General features: G+C 42.1%; 1 pseudogene; it reads left to right on the top strand.

The window, feature by feature from the left end:
- Positions 1-53: 53 nt before the first annotated feature.
- Positions 54-15,294, top strand: LOC113921898 (annotated as a pseudogene).
- The last annotated feature ends 646 nt before the right edge of the window (positions 15,295-15,940 follow it).

Genomic DNA, 15,940 nt, shown 5'->3' with positions numbered 1-15,940 from the left:
AAGGACCTAGTGGTCTATGCTGCACAAGGCAGGTAGTGGGAACTAGGGACATTGGACACTATGCTTCGTTTGAAAGGGGTGTTAAATCCCAGCTTTCAAATACTGTGATTTTAAGGAGCCTACTGCCTGTTGGGGAAAACAAAATACGCAAGTCGAGATAGAGTGTTATAACGGAAGTACAAAAAATAATGGGAGAATAAAAGGAGAGGTCGATATTGACTGGAAGGATTAGGTCAGGCCTTGTTAAGAAAAATTAATCCCTAACATGGAAATAAAGCAAGGAATGGAGGGATGACCTTTCAGTTCATATTGGGACATGGTCTAACCTGCCTCCCCAAGGATTGTTCTCTAAGGAGAAGGTACCTATGTTTGACTTTACTATTTATAATATACTGAGAGCTCAAATTTTCTGAGTGATAAAAAAGCTAACCCCAAAGTTAGTTTTATTGCTCTGTAGAACACTAGCCAGTTTTGTTTAACCTGCAACCTTATTCTCTTTATTTTTATGCCTATAAATACCTAGTTCTTTAAATGCTCTTGAAACCAGCTTTACCATCTTACTAGTTCCGTCAGTGAGTTAAATAAATATTTGTCTCGTGTTAATTTTATATTTGTAGGAGAATTATGTTTTTCAAATTTTTTGAAAACTCTTCTTTGACAGCCTCCTAAAGGTGACAGCAGGAATGAATGGGAGGAATTTCAAGCAGGAATCTTGATAGGTGAAGAGAGAAAAGAGTATCTAGGTCAGGGGTTGCCTGACTTACTGTAAGGAGTCAGATAAGTTACAAGATAAGTTGCACCTTCTGAACTGCTATTGTAACATGAAATCAACCATAAAAATATGTAAACAAATGAGTGGCTGTGTTCAAAAAAAAGGAAACTAAGAATGCTGAAATTTGAATTTCTTATATTCACACGGCCCAAGATATTCTTTTCCAACCTTTTGAAAATGTAAAGATTGGGGCACCTGGGTGGCTCAGTCGGTTAAGGGTCTGATTCTTGATTTTGGCTCAGGTCATGATCTCAGGGTGCTGGAATCTAGCCCTGTCTCAGCTCCACACTCAGCAGGAAGTCTGCTTGAGATTCTCTCTCCTCCCTCTGCCCCTCCTCTGGCTCCTGCACTCTCCCTGCCCCCTCTAAAAAGTAAGTAAAATAATCTATAAAAAAAAATCAGGGGCTTGGGTGCCTGGGTGGCTCAGTCGTTAAGCGTCTGCCTTCGGCTCAGGTCATGATCCCAGGGTCCTGGGATCAAGCCCCACATCGGGCTCCCTGCTTGGCGGGAAGCCTGCTTCTCCCTCTGCCACTCCCCCTGCTTGTGTTCCCTCTCTCGCTGTGTCTCTCTCTGTCAAATAAATAAATAAAATCTTAAAAAAAAAAAAATTAGGGGCTCTTGGGTGGCTCAGTTGGTTAAGCGTCTGCCTTCGGCTCAGGTTGTAATCCCAGGGTCCTGGGATTGAGCCCCACATCGGGCTCCCTGCTCAGCAGGGGGCCTCCTTCTCCCTCTCCTCCCACTTGTGCTCTCTCTCTCTCAAATAAATAAAATCTTAAAAAAAGAAAGAAAGAAAATGTAAAAATCACTTGACGGCCATCCAGAAATTGGTAGTCTGCTGGATTTAGTCTGTGGGCTATGGTTTGCCAACCCCTGGCCTGGGCTAGCCCAGAGTGTAGGAAAATAATTCAAGATAAAGTTTAGAAGGTAGGTCACAACCAAAAAATGGTGGTACTGAATATCAGGTTGTTTTAAACTTATTTCTCTGACAATGGAAAGGTGTTGAAGTTTTTTTGGAGGGGAGTAACACTTGTGTTCTAGATAGATTAATTTGGTAGCATATAAGATGAAGTGAGAAATAGAAGAACTGAATTGAAGATAGCATTTAGAAGACTGCAACCTCAAATATCTGGCAATTTCCCTTATCAAAAGAAGTGCTATGGGAAAAACTGCTTTTCACACAAAAATTTTGAAAATTAAGGCCCATTGTTTCCTACCTAATTCATATTTTTTTAACTATCCTCATTGGATATATTTCAAGGGATCTCATGTTAGTAGGTCTGGAAATGGCTTCTTCACCCTTTGTAATAAGGTTTATCCATGCTTTTACATGTTATATCAACTATTAGCGGGTAGCAACCCAAGTTGTACCAGAGTTCTTTTTCAAACTCCCTAACAAGTTCTGTTTCTAGTAGGGGGCAAAATCTAGGTTCAAATGTGTATAATTATAGTGTCAGGGCTTTTGGGAGAGAAATCTGCAACCTGAAATGACAGAAACTAAAAAATACTTGGCAAGTATTAGATCCCATTTCACAGGTTTAATCCTAACAATCCCCTAAGAGAAAAGAAAATCCGACTGAGCCACCCAGGCGCCCAGCTAATCTACCTTTTAAAATGAAATATATTTGGGGGTGCCTGGCTGCCTTAGTCAGTGAGGCATGCGACTCTTGATTTCAGGGTAATGAGTTCAAGCCCCACATTGGGCATGGAGCCTACTTAATTTAAAAAAATGAAATATATTTAAATTCTCTAAAAATTATATTCAAAGGGCACCTGGGTGTCTCAGTCGTTAAGCATCTGCCTCCAGCTCAGGTCATGATGCCAGGGTCCTGGGATCAAGCCCCGCAGCGGGAAGCCTGCTTCTCCCTCTCCCACTCCCCCTGCTTGTGTTCCCTCTCTTGCTGTGTCTCTCTCTGTCAAATAAATAAAATCTTGAAAAATAAATAAATAAAAGGTAGATTAGCTTTTTATAGCCTCTTCCTTCTCCTAGAGCTCTTCATGCTTTTGTCAGCCCACAGTTAGTCTGGTAGCAAAACAGAATAGCAAAAAGCTCAACATGAGACATAGTTGTTTTTAACCCTTCCCATTACTGCAAAACCAGACTGATAGGGTAGGATTCCAAACTGTGGGAAGATGACGGTATCAGAGAACATAATTTAAGTTGCTGTATGTGATATTGAGCTAGGTGATGATGTCTCCCTTAAACTTTATGACCCAATTTCTTACTCCCTATATCTAGAACAGATTCCTACTTTGCCTCCTTCCCTTTATTTGCCTTACGAATACAAAATTAACAACCCAAGTTCTTATTAGAAAATCTCTGGGGTTCCTGGGTTGCTCAGTCGGTTAAGCATCTGCCTTCAGTTCAGGTCATGATCCCAGAGTCCCAGGATCGAACTCAGCAGGGAGTCTGCTTCTCTCTCTCCTGCTCCTCCTGCTTGTGCTTTCTGTCAAATAAATAACTACAATCTTTTTTTTTTAAGATTTTTTATTTTTATTTTTATTTATTCATGAGAGACAGAGAGAGAGGCAGAGGGAGAAGCAGGCTCCCAAGGAGCAGGGAGCCCGATGTGGGGCTCGATCCCAGGACCCTGGGATGACCTGAGCTGAAGGCATATGCTCAACCATCTGAGCCACCCAGGCGCCCATAACTACAATCTTTAAAAAAAAAAAAAAATCCCCTCATAAAACTGACTGTTCTCACCTGCTATAATTTTTGTAATGCTCATGTTAATCTATAAACTTCTCTTTTGCTCTTAGTGTCTATGGACCCACATTTATTTTTTTTTTTAAAGATTTTATTTATTTGACAGACACAGTGAAAGAGGGAACACAGGAGGAGTGGGAGAGGGAGAAGCAGGCTTCCTGCGGAGCAGGGAGCCCGATGCGGGGCTCGATCTCAGAACCCTGGGATCATGACCTGAGCCGAAGGCCGACGCTTAATGACTGAGCCACCCAGGCGCCCCTGGACCCACATTTAAACTCAGTCCTCAGACAAATATCAGGGAGGGGTGCCTGGCAAGCTCAGTTCATAAAGAACCTGACTCTGTCTCAGGGTTGTGAGCTCAAGCCCCACATTGGGTGTGGAGATACCTTAAAATTAAAATCTTAAAAAAAAAAAATACCAGGGAGAAGATTTATGCTACAATTATAATTGACAAATTGTTTCTGTGCTGCTTTTACTAATTTTTTTTAAAATTAGTCTTTCTGGGGCGCCTGGGTGGCTCAGTTGGTTAAGTGACTGCCTTCGGCTCAGGTCAGGATCCTGGAGTCCCAGGATCGAGTCCCGCATCGGGCTCCCTGCTCAGCGGGGAGTCTGCTTCTCCCTCTGACCCTCTTCCCTCTCATGCTCTCTCTCTCTCATTCTCTCTCTCTCAAATAAATAAATAAAATCTTAATAAAATGTTTAAAAAAATAAAATAAAATTAGTCTCTCTGTCAAATAAATAAAATCTTTAAAAAAAATGATATTCTAGGGGCACCTGGGTGGCTCAGTCGTTAAGCGTCTGCCTTCGGCTCAGGTCATGGTCCCAAGTTCCTGGGATCGAGCCCCACATCGGGCTCCCTGCTCAGTGGGAAGCCTGCTTCTCCCTCTCCCACTCCCCCTGCTTGTGTTCCCTCTTTCTCTGTGTCTCTATCAAATAAATAAAATCTTAAAAAAAAAATAAAAATGATATTCTATCCCAAATATCACCTTACAGTATATACATACCTAGAGTTCATAGTATAAAAAATAAGACTATAAAACAAGTGATGTGAGTGCTATATGCTTATTTCTATGTAAATTAGCAATATTCTCTGGAATCAGAAGAAATCAGGTAATAGTTTTCTTTTAATTTCATGGTCTTAAGACAAGGGAAGGTAGTATATAGTTCTTGGGTAACTCTGTTTGCCATGATACTTCATTGTGCTCTTTCCATTGTATATGGTAGGAAGTGACCAGAAGAAGGTTACATATACATATACATTAGACATTAGATTTTGGAGGAATATTAACACCATTTTGTTTAGCATCTTGCAGGAATATGGGATAATGGAGAAATAGGATTAGTTTCATAGTTAAGGGGACCTTCTTTTTTCCTGATTTTTTAGTTGTTCACCTGAAATTCTTTTAATGCTCTCTTTTCTAGGAAATAAGGGCTATAAAATACCATTTGGGGGTGCCTGGGTGGTGCAGTTGGTTAAGCATCTGACTCGGTTTCAACTCCAGTCATGATCTCAGGGTCGTGCTTAAGACTCTCCCTCTACCCCCTCCCCCACACTGTCTCTCTCTAAAACAAATTTAAAAATCTTAAAAAAAAAATACCATTTCAGGGTGCCTGGGTGGCTCAGTCGGTTAAGCCTCTGCCTTTGGCTCAGGTCATGATCTCAGGGTCCTGGGATCAAGCCCCCCGTTAGACTCCCTGCTCAGTGGGGAGGCTGCTTGTCCCTCTCTGCCCCTCCTCCCTGCTCATGCTCTCTCTCTCTCTCTCTCAAATAAATAAAATCTTTAAAAAAAAATACCATCCAGGGCACCTGGGTGGCTCAGGTGGTTAAGCGTCTGCCTTCATGATCTCAGGATCATGATATCAAGCCCCTCATTCGGCTCCACACTCAGCATGGAACCTGCTTGAGATTCTCTCCCTCTCCTTCTGCCCCTGCCCCTGGTTGCACATGCACATGTGCTCTCGCTCTCTCAAATAATATAAATAAAATATTTTAAAAATAAAAATATATTTTTTAAAAAGAGCATATTCCTGACAGAAAATATAGTATATGCGAAGCAGGAGCAATGGAATTTTGAGAGATCTGTGCAGTTTTTGGTTTTTTTTTAAGATTTTATTTATTTGACAGAGACACAGAGAGAGAGGGAACATAAGCAGGGGGAGTGGGAGAGGGAGAAGCAGGCTTCTTGCTGAGCAGGGTGCCTGATGTGGGGCTTGATCCCAGAACCCTCTGGGACTATGACCTGAGCCGAAGGCAGACGCTTAACGACTGAGCCACCCAGGTGCCCCAAGATCTGTGTAGTTTATTGTGGCTGGAGCTTAGAAGAGACTGTAGGTAAAGTAGAATGGTGAGAGTTAAGGCTGAAGAGGTGGATTCAGGCCAAATGGTGAAGGGCCCAATATGACTGCTTATGGAGTTTGAACCTGATTCTTTAACAAAGAAATTTTTAATAGTACTGATGCTATAGTGTGGGTGCACAAGTTTCTTGAGTGTCATATTTGTCTTTTGTGTTTCTAATGCCAGACACATATGTGTCTGGCAACAAATGTTTGTGGAATATAATTCACCATCTGGAGTGGAGAAAGACTGCAGACAGACCAGTTATGATTGTTTAGGTAAGAGAGTAGGCCCAGAGCTAAAGCAGTAGCTGTACGAGTGAAGAAAAAAAAAGCTCACCCAGAATTTTGATAAATTTGAAGACCAATTAGAAAAGGGGAAGACAAAAAAGAAAAGAAAAGGGGAGGAGGGGGATTCCTCGGTTGCTCAGTCGGTTAAGCGTCTGCCTTCGGCTCAGGTCATGATCCCAGGGTCCTGGGATGGAGCCCCACATCAGGCTCTCCGCTCAGCGGGGAGCCTGCTTATCCCTTTCCCTCTCCTTCTGTCTCTCCCCCTGCTTGTGCATGCTCTCTCTTTCTCTGGCAAATAAAATCTTAAAAAAGGAGGGTAGGAATAGATAAGGAGGTTTCTAGTTGGGGAGATTGGGTAAAATGCAACACCATTAGCTGAGACTGAACGGGACAGATATAGGAATAAGAAGAGATTATTATATTGTATATATTTAGTCGTCAAGGGAAAGGTTTTTATTTTTGTGGCTTGTTTAGGAATTAGGAGGGGATCTGTTTTTGATTTTGGTTTTTAAATCATGTTTGAAGGATGAGAGAAGCCAGGGGAAACAGAGGTATTAGAGAAGACAGGATAACTGAGAAAACAAAGTCTGGCATGAGGCAGAAGAGGATAAAACCTAGAGAAGAGAGAGATGGTTTAGGAAAAGAGAAGGAGATGAAAGTAAGTGTAAGGGATATATTCTAAACTCCTTCACACTTAGAAAAACTCAAGGCTTGGCTTGTAAGAAGGATGGATCTTTTGTGTGTGTGTATATATATAGATACAGATATAGATAGAACTATTTTTGGTATTCTAATCCTGGAATGTTACAGTTTTGGGTTTGTGCAATGGAATGAATGTTTATGTACTCCCAAAATTCATACATTGAAATCCTAACCCCAATGTGATGGAATTAGAAGGTGGGGGCCTTTGGGAGGTAAATTGGTCATGAGGGTGAAGCCCCTCATGAATGGTATTAGTACCCTTGTAGAAGAGACCTCAGAGAATTCTCTCTTCCCCTCTTTCTACCCTGCAAGCGTACAACAAAAAGTTGGCAGTCTGCAACCTGGAAGAGGGTCCTCAGCAGAACCTAACCATGCTAGTAGCCTGATCTCAGACTTCTAACCTCCAGAACTGTGAGAAATTTCTGTTTATAAGCCACCTAGTTTATAGTACTTTGTTACAGCAGCCCAAGCTGACTGAGACAATTTGCCAAAAATGATCAGGCATATGTTAAAGTGATTATTTGATAGAGATCCAATCACCTTTGTAAAATTTTAATGATAACCAATAACAGAACAGTGTATTCCTGATAAGAGTCCTGACACAGACTTAAGAATACTTACTCCAGGGCGCCTGGGTGGCTCAGTTGGTTAAGCGACTGCCTTCGGCTCAGGTCATGATCCCGGAGTCCTGGGATCGAGTCCCACATCGGGCTCCCTGCTCGGCAGGGAGTCTGCTCCTCCCTCTGACCCTCTTCCCTCTCGTGCTCTCTATCTCTCATTCTCTCTCTCTCAAATAAATAAATAAAATCTTTAAAAAAAAATAATACTTACTCCAGGGGCGCCTGGGGGGCTCAGTCGGTTGAGCGTCTGCCTTCGGCTCAGGTCATGATCCCGGGGCCCTGGGATTGAGTCCCACACTGGGCTCCCTATTCAGTGGGGAGTTTGCTTCTCCCTCTCCCTACTGCTCCCCCTGCTCATGCTCTCTCTGACAAATAAATAAAATCTTAAAAAAAAAAGAATACTTACTACAAAAACTATATAGTGTTGTATGTCAATAGCATCTCAATTTTTAAAATAATTTAAAAATACTTTGTAAGCTAAATAGTAAAGTTTTGCTATTTAAATATTTTCATTTTCAAAAATAAATAAAAATAAATATTTTTAATTTTCACTATAGAATTACAGTTTCCGTGAAGTCAGGGATTTTGTTGTGTTGTATCTCTAGGCCTGACCTGTAACAGTCATTTCTTTCATTCATTTATTCAACAGATATTTATGGAACAGCTACTATGGCCCAGGCACTGTAGATGCTCAAAATATAACTGAACAAAACAAAAATCCTTGCCCTCATAGAGCCAGCACTCTTTGTTGTTTTGTTTTGTTTTGCTTTGTTCTGCCAGCACTCTTAAATCAGTCTGCCAAAAGCTGTATTACAACTTGTACCTCATTGAAAACTCATGTGGCTACATCCATCTGCAAGGATGAGACTGGGAGAATGGGAATGTTTGATCCACATGATTATGTGCCAAGCTAAAATCAGAGATGGTGTGACTTAGGAAGAAGAAGAGATGTTGAGATAGGTGGCTAACAAGTCTCTACCTCAGACATGTTTACATATTATACCATTTTTTAAAAGATTTTATTTATTTATTTGACAGAGAGAGAGACAGCGAGAGAGGGAACACAAGCAGGGGGAGTGGGAGAGGGAGAAGCAGGTTTCCCACTGAGCAGGGAGCCCAATGCGGGACTCGATCCCTGGGACCATGACCCGAGCCAAAGGCAGACGCTTAATGACTGAGCCACCCAGGCGCCCCAACACAACTTCAAAATTTGGTTGTATTTTTCATTTTCAAGGGGGAATAGAAGGCATAGCAGAGGGAAGAGCTTTGGGGTAATTAGGGGGAGAGGCTTGTGTGAATCCCAGCTACTTCATTTCTAGGTCCTCTTTTTATGGCTTTCTCAAGGTCCCCTATCCTCCTGCAAATACCTATGACAGCAAGAGGTTATCATATGTGTGCCTAGGTGTTCAGTATTTGATATTCTTCACACTTCCTGGGACAAGAGTAGGAGCAAAGACTTTTTTTTAACAAGCTAGAAAGGGTTAAAAATGATTGCCCAGTCTTAGCATCTGGCTAGGGTATCTCCTGGGTAGAGAAATAGTTGTACCCAGTTAAAGTAATCGCCATTTTAATGGAACTGTTCATTTCCCAGCATTGTGGTTTCTCCCTGCTCCCTCTCAGAAGTGAGAATCCATTTTTTAAAAAGAACCATTTGAATCTACCTACTTCAATCACCATTTCTCCCCTTCACATTCTGTCTTTGGAAACAAAGTCAATGCCTCTCCTTTGTATTTATAGATCACCTTTAGGTTTTTCTTTCCTTCAGCCTCCTTTCCTCTACTTCATCAGAAGCAACTCTCAATTTCTTACATTCCCTCTCCCTGTAGTAATTGTGGGTAGGGGAGAGGAATTTTGTACCTTGATTTTGTCATATTCTAACTCATGAAATAACTGGTAAAGTTGGCACTGTCTACTCAGTGCTTAAATTTTATTGTTGAACAATTTTAATTAAAATTTTTTTGTTGTTGGCTGTGCCTGGGTGGCTCAGTCAGTTAAGCATCTGACTCTTGATCTCAGCTCAGGTCTTGATCTCAGGGTCCTTGAGTTTGGGCCCTGTGCTGGGCTCTACTCTGGGCGTGGAACCTACTTAAAAATAAATAAAATAAAATGTTTTTTCCCTAATATTTTGGGGCCTCCTTTCCCTATTGGGTTTGGGGGGAATGAGATGTCAAATTTAATAACATGCCATGGGTAAAATATAATGAGAAAAGTGAACCTCAGTATAGTACAAAATAAAATGTTTCCCTCAGGTAAGTTTTAAACTATATTTTACTGGCTTTAACTTCCATTACATGGACAACTGAGAATTGACTACATTTCTAAGTGCAGCTCCTAGGAAGCTTGATATTTTGGTATATTCTCCATCCTGTAAGTGTAGGCTTCTAACTCTCAGAGGAAGGAAGCAGCCTCTTTGCACCTTAGAGACAAATTCAAGGAGGAAGATGTTTATGTCAGAGAACCTGTTTTCCTGTTTGGCTCAAGTCCAACAGATGTAATATTGGACAAAATGAGACATACTCATGTTTTCTTATTGTGGCCAGAAAAAAATGAAAGATCTTAGTATGTAGTTTTCTTTTCTTTATGCTGGTTGATCTAGAATTGGATAAGACAAACCCAAATCAGCCACATATTTTACTTTACTGCTTCAAGCTCTTTTGTAGATATCACAAAAACGGTCATCTCTTTAACTGAAGACATCTCTGAAGGATGTGACTGGCCATTCTATCTAAATGTTTCTGGCCCATCATATTGCAAATAAATAGCCTTTGCTGCATAACCACAAAGTAGCTTTAAACAACAATTTATTATTTCTTACTATTTTGTGTGTTGGCTGGCCACAACTATGTGGCTTTTCTGCTCCATGTGGTATCCTCTGGGTTCACTCATGTGACAGTCATCTAGAGGCTCGACTAAGTCTGAGTGATCCAATAGAGCCTCACACATTGGTTAGCAGGTGCCTGCTGTTGGCTGGAACTTTTCTCTCCATATAATCTCTCCAGCAGGATAGCTGGACTTCTCTACAAGGCTCCAAGGAAGTGAAAAGTAAAAACTACCAAAGTCTCTTGAGTCCTGACTCTCAAATTGTCACAGCTATTTCCACCACATTCTCATGGTTAAAGCAAGTAACAAGGCCAGTCCAGATTCAAGGTGGGGGTGGGGGGCAGATAAATGCCACCTTTTGATGAGAAGAGCAGTATGTGTATATAGGAATGGGAGGAACTATACTGGTCATTATCTTTGCAGACAATCTATCACATATGAGGAAAGAGAAGACTAAAAAGAGGGAAAATAATTTGAAGTTGAGAAAAGAGGAGAAACATGAGCTGAAACACAGAAAAAGCAGTATAGGTATGCTTCTACAGTGCTTTTGTGGTTAATATTCTTGAATTTCCCCAGAAAAACTAGCTGAATGTATAAATGAATGAATATATGTTTGTTTCCAGTAAAGGAAAGCAACATCATGCATTTTGTCTGCCCCCTTGTTCTTAAGCCCAGGATGTGAGAGAAAATTCATATATATGTTGTACAAAATATATAGATATATGAACTGCTGTATTTAGAATATAGGTTAAGAACAACTGCTTGAGGGCCTCCTGGGTGGCTCAGTCGGTTAAGCGGCTGTCTTTGGCCCAGGTCATAATCCCAGGGTCCTGAGATCGAGCCCCTCATTGGGCTCCTTGCTCAGTGGGGAACCTGCTTCTCCCTCTGCCTGCCTCTCCACCTGCTTGTGCTCTCTCTGTCAAATAAAATCTTAAAAAAAATTGTTTTGTAAGAACAATGGCTTGAGTTCAAATCCTTGAACCATCACCGGGGCAGTTACCTAATTTCTCTAAGCCTTAGTTTCCTCATTTTTTAAAAAAGTGGGCTCCACACCCAACGTGGGACTTGAACTCACAACCAAAAGTCACATGCTCTACCAACTGAGCCAGCCAGGAACCCCATTAGTTTCCTCACTTATTTTTTCTTTTTAATATAATCTCTACACCCAATGTGGGGATCCAACTCACAACCCTGAAATCAAGAGTCATAGCCTCTTCTGACTGAGCCAGCCAGGCGCCCCCTTAGTTTCCTCATTTTAAAATGGGCTTAAAAAGCAATACCTACTTTATTGGGTCATTGTGGGGATTAAATAAGATAATATACTTAGCACATTGCCTGGAATCTAGTAAACACTGGATAGATATTAGTTATTCTTATTAAATCTATTAAGTCTGCCTTCATATGATAGAGAATCTTCCACTGGAATAGTCGGGGAGGGTTATGGCCCCAGTGCTAGTCTAAGGTAATTATTTTGCCCTTCTGGGTTAAGGACCTCATAACTTACTTATTTTGCTTTTCTCCCTGTCTTTGTAGACAAGCAAAGAGAATATCAAAACTGCAATGTTTACAATAGGTGAACATTAGAGATTGCCTAACCTTCCAAATCCTCAAAGGAACTCAACAGAACCTAACTTCTATTGGAGGTATTATTATCCAATAATAATACCTAAAATTTGTAGATTATTTCAGAGTTTATATTGCCTTTTCATATCCATTATATAATTCTCACCATTCTGCCAGGTATTATCCCCAATTTACATGTTAAGAAACTGAGTCTCAGGGGGATCAAATTACATTCATACCCAATATCACATAGCTATTAAGTGGCAGAATTGGTATTTGAATCTGGTATTACAATACCTGTAATTTAGTTTAAAATATTTCAATACAGAAAGTAAAATATTATGGGTGTGTTAGGTTAAAATTATACTCTAGGTGCAGCTAGCATTTTAATTGGGAATTCATACGCCAGAGGGATTGCTAGAAGCACTTCAGTCCTCTTAACTCTAATCAACATTAGATATTTTGCTTATTAAACCAATGAATGACAAATTAATTTATATTGGAGACATTAATGGATTGTTAATTGGAATAATGGACATTAGGGATGGGCTCTCATTGCTGAAAATAGTGGTGCTGTGGATTAGCTAAAATCAAAATGCTTTTGGGGCGCCTGGGTGGCTCAGTTGTTAAGTGTCTGCCTTTGGCTCAGGTCATGATCCCAGGGTCCTAGGATCAAGCCCTGCATCGGGCTCCCTGCTCAGCAGAGAGCCTGCTTCTCCCTCTCCCACTCCCCCTGCTTGTGTTCCCTCTCTCGCTGTGTCTCTCTCTCTCAAATAAATAAATTAAATTAAATAAAAATGCTTTTCATGCTTATATGAATTGGTAATAGTATACGAAATGATAAAACACAAAAGCGTTTCAGTTAAAATCTATCAAGACTGGGGCGCCTGGGTGGCTCAGTCATTAAACGTCTGCCTTTGGCTCAGGTCATGATCCTGGGGTCCTGGGATCGAGCCCCGCATCGGGCTCCCTGCTCAGAGGGAAGCCTGCTTCTCCCTCTCCTACTCTCCCTGCTTGTGTTCCTGACCTCGCTCTCTCTCTCTGTCAAGTAAATAAATAAAATCTTAAAAAAAAATCTACGAAGACCTATAGCCTATGTCTTTAGGGATGGAACCTGACACTGGATATCTAAAAGTTTCAGTGTCTTGCCATTGTGGTGGAAGGTTTGTGGTTGCCTGATGCCAACACTAAGGGTAATAAAATTCTAAATTTTGTTGTATTACTGCATTTATCTTGTTTGAAGCTTCATGCCAAAGCATGGTGGAATCATAGAACACAGTGCTTAGGTTTTTAAAATTGTTTTGTTTTGGCTTGCTAGTAAATATTTAATGCTAAATGTCATCTTCGGATTTATAAAGTTATGTTCTTTTTGTTTCATCACAGCGATTCCATCTTCTCCACTATAGCTTGCTATAGTTTTTTTGTTTTTTGTAGAGAGAACTAGCAACCAATCTCACTTATAGATGCAAAACTCCCCACTGGCAGGGAGGCTGAGAGATGAAGGGAGAGATTTCAGCATTGAAGACTGGCACAGAGAAGGAGGCAGTGGCCCCTGGAGAGTTTGAGTGGGCTAGCCTGAGCCCGCGGGCCAACGTAGATCCAGGCCAGACCTACAGGATTGTCCTGGACTCCCCGTGGGCCTTCCTAGCCGCAGTGGAGGGTAGTGCCTGGGAGACCTCAAGACCTGACTCTGGAGAAGCGGACGGAGCTGGAGAACATGCAGCCGAGGAAGCTGGAGGTGCTGATGGAAATCCAGCGCCCGTGGGAGGCGCTCAGCAAAGCCATTGGCAAGGTGGAAGGTCTGGAAGCCAAAGAAGGCAGTTAAAACCTTGCAACAGAATCGAAGGATAACAATGGGCAGGAAGAGCTTCAACATGGACCCGAGAAGGGGATCTAGGTTTTGGTGGAAAAGGAGATTCTCCAGAGCATGTGGGTTTCCTGTACCAGGGCAAGGGCCTGAGCAAGAGAGCCATGGGGGTTACCTCGGGGAGAGGGAAGGGCTAAACCTGCCAAGGCTCCATGCCTTTATGGATCTGTATGAGTTCACGGACCTCAACCTAGTGCAGACCCTCATGCAATTTCTTTTTTTCTTTTTAAGATTTTATTTATTTGACAGGGACAGCGAGAGAGAGAACATAGCAGGGGGAGTGGGAAAGGCAGAAACAGGCTTCCCACAGAGCAGGGAGCCCGATGTGGGGCTCCATCCCAGGACTCTGGGATCATGACCTGAGCTGAAGGCAGACACCAAATGACTGAGCCACCCAGGCGCCCCAGGCCCTCATGCAATTTCTATGGAGCTTTCTACCTCCCTGTGAGCCCAGAAGATTGGCCAGATAGATGATGGAAACCTTTGCCCTGTGATACTGCTTGGGAACCCCAGGGTTTTCTAGTCTACAGACATATGCGAGGTGCTGTCCTTCACCTGATCATGCTGAACACCAGCCTTCACAATCCCAACATCTGGGACAAGCCAGGCCTGGAGCAGTTTGGGGCCATGAACCGAGGCATCGAGGGTGGGACCTGCCTATGGAGCTGCTCAGGAATCTCTATGACAGCATCTGGAATGAGCCCTTCAATATTCCTGAGGATGATGGGAATGGTCTGACCCATACCTTCTTCAACCTGGACCAGGAGGACTGGCTCCTTAAGCTGGAAGGAGGCCAGGTGAAAGTGTGGAATTGGCGCTGGTTTATGGCCACAGACAACTGCCTCTACCATTTGAGAACATGAGGGACAAGGAGCTGGGAGGAATCATCCCTGTGGAGAACCTGAACATCCAAGATCTCGATGAGCCTCAGAAACCAAACTGCTTTGAGCTTTGTATCTCCAGCACCATGGGGCAGCTCATCAAAGTCTCTAAAACGAAGGCAGGTGGCAGGAGATGTACCTGGTTTCGGCACCCATGCAGGCGGAAAAGAAAAGTGGATCCAGTCCATCCTGGAAGCTGTGAGCATAGACCTCTTCTGTGAGATGCTGGTGGCAAGAAGAAGCTGATTCTGTCAAGAAGGAGGGAGCAGCCCTGCCCCCTTGCTCCATTACTTATTACGGAGCTGCCCCACCCTGGACCCCTGGGCCCTGCCCCTGCAGATTCTGGTTCCCCATTTGGAAAATTCACCACCCCTATCACCTTTCTCTTGTTTGTAATCAACACACTGTTGGTAATTTTTTTTTTTAACACTGTTGGTAATCTTATTAAATTATTTAACCACAAAAGAGAGAGAGAGAGACAGAAAGAAAGTTCCTTCTTGGAGGGGCAGTTCTTCTAAATAACATGTTAGCAAAGAGAATTCATCAATGTACAAAAGAATAATACTCTACAACTAAGTAAAGATTATTTTTGGAATGCAGGGGTGGCTTAATATTAAGAAAATAAATCACTATCATTTAGTGTGATCATATTAGGACTATGATATTGTTAATAAGTGTTAAAAAAAAACTTTTGAAAAGGGGTGCCTAGGTGGCTCAGTCAGTTAAGCATCTGCTTTTCGCCTTTGGCTCAGGTCATGATCCCAGGATCCTGGGATCGAGCCCTGCATTGGGATCCCTGCTCAGCAGGAAGCCTGCTTCTCCTTCTCCTTCTGCCGCTCCCCCTGCTTGTGCTCTCTCTCTCTCTGTGTCAAATAAATAAAATCTTTAATAAATAGATTTTAACATCCCTCTTTCAATAATTGATAGAATAAGGGGACTAAAGATTAGTACAGATACGAAAGACTTGAACAGCATTACCAGTCGACTTAACATTTATATAACATTTATATAACACTCCACCTAACCACACCAGAATACACTCTTTTCAGATACACACAGAACTTTTACCAAGATAGACCATATTCTGAGCCATAATACAAGTCTCAATAAATTTTTTTAAATTTTTATTTGTTTGACAGAGAGAGACAGCGAGAGAGGGAACACAAGCAGGGGTCTGGGAGAGGGAGAAGCAGGCTTCCCGTGGAGCAGGGAGCCAATGCGGGGCTCGATCCCAGGACCTTGGAATCATGACCTGAGCTGAAGGCAGATGCTTAACGACTGAGCCACCCAGGCACTCCAGTCGCAATAAATTTGTGAAGATTCTAGTCATATGAGCTATGTTCTAGGGCCACAATGGAATTAAATTAGAAACCAATAGCAGAAAGA

The sequence above is a fragment of the Zalophus californianus genome, chromosome 9 (assembly GCF_009762305.2).
Source record: "Zalophus californianus isolate mZalCal1 chromosome 9, mZalCal1.pri.v2, whole genome shotgun sequence".
Classification (NCBI taxonomy): Eukaryota; Metazoa; Chordata; class Mammalia; order Carnivora; family Otariidae; genus Zalophus; species Zalophus californianus.
This window is presented reverse-complemented; position numbering and strand designations above follow the sequence as displayed.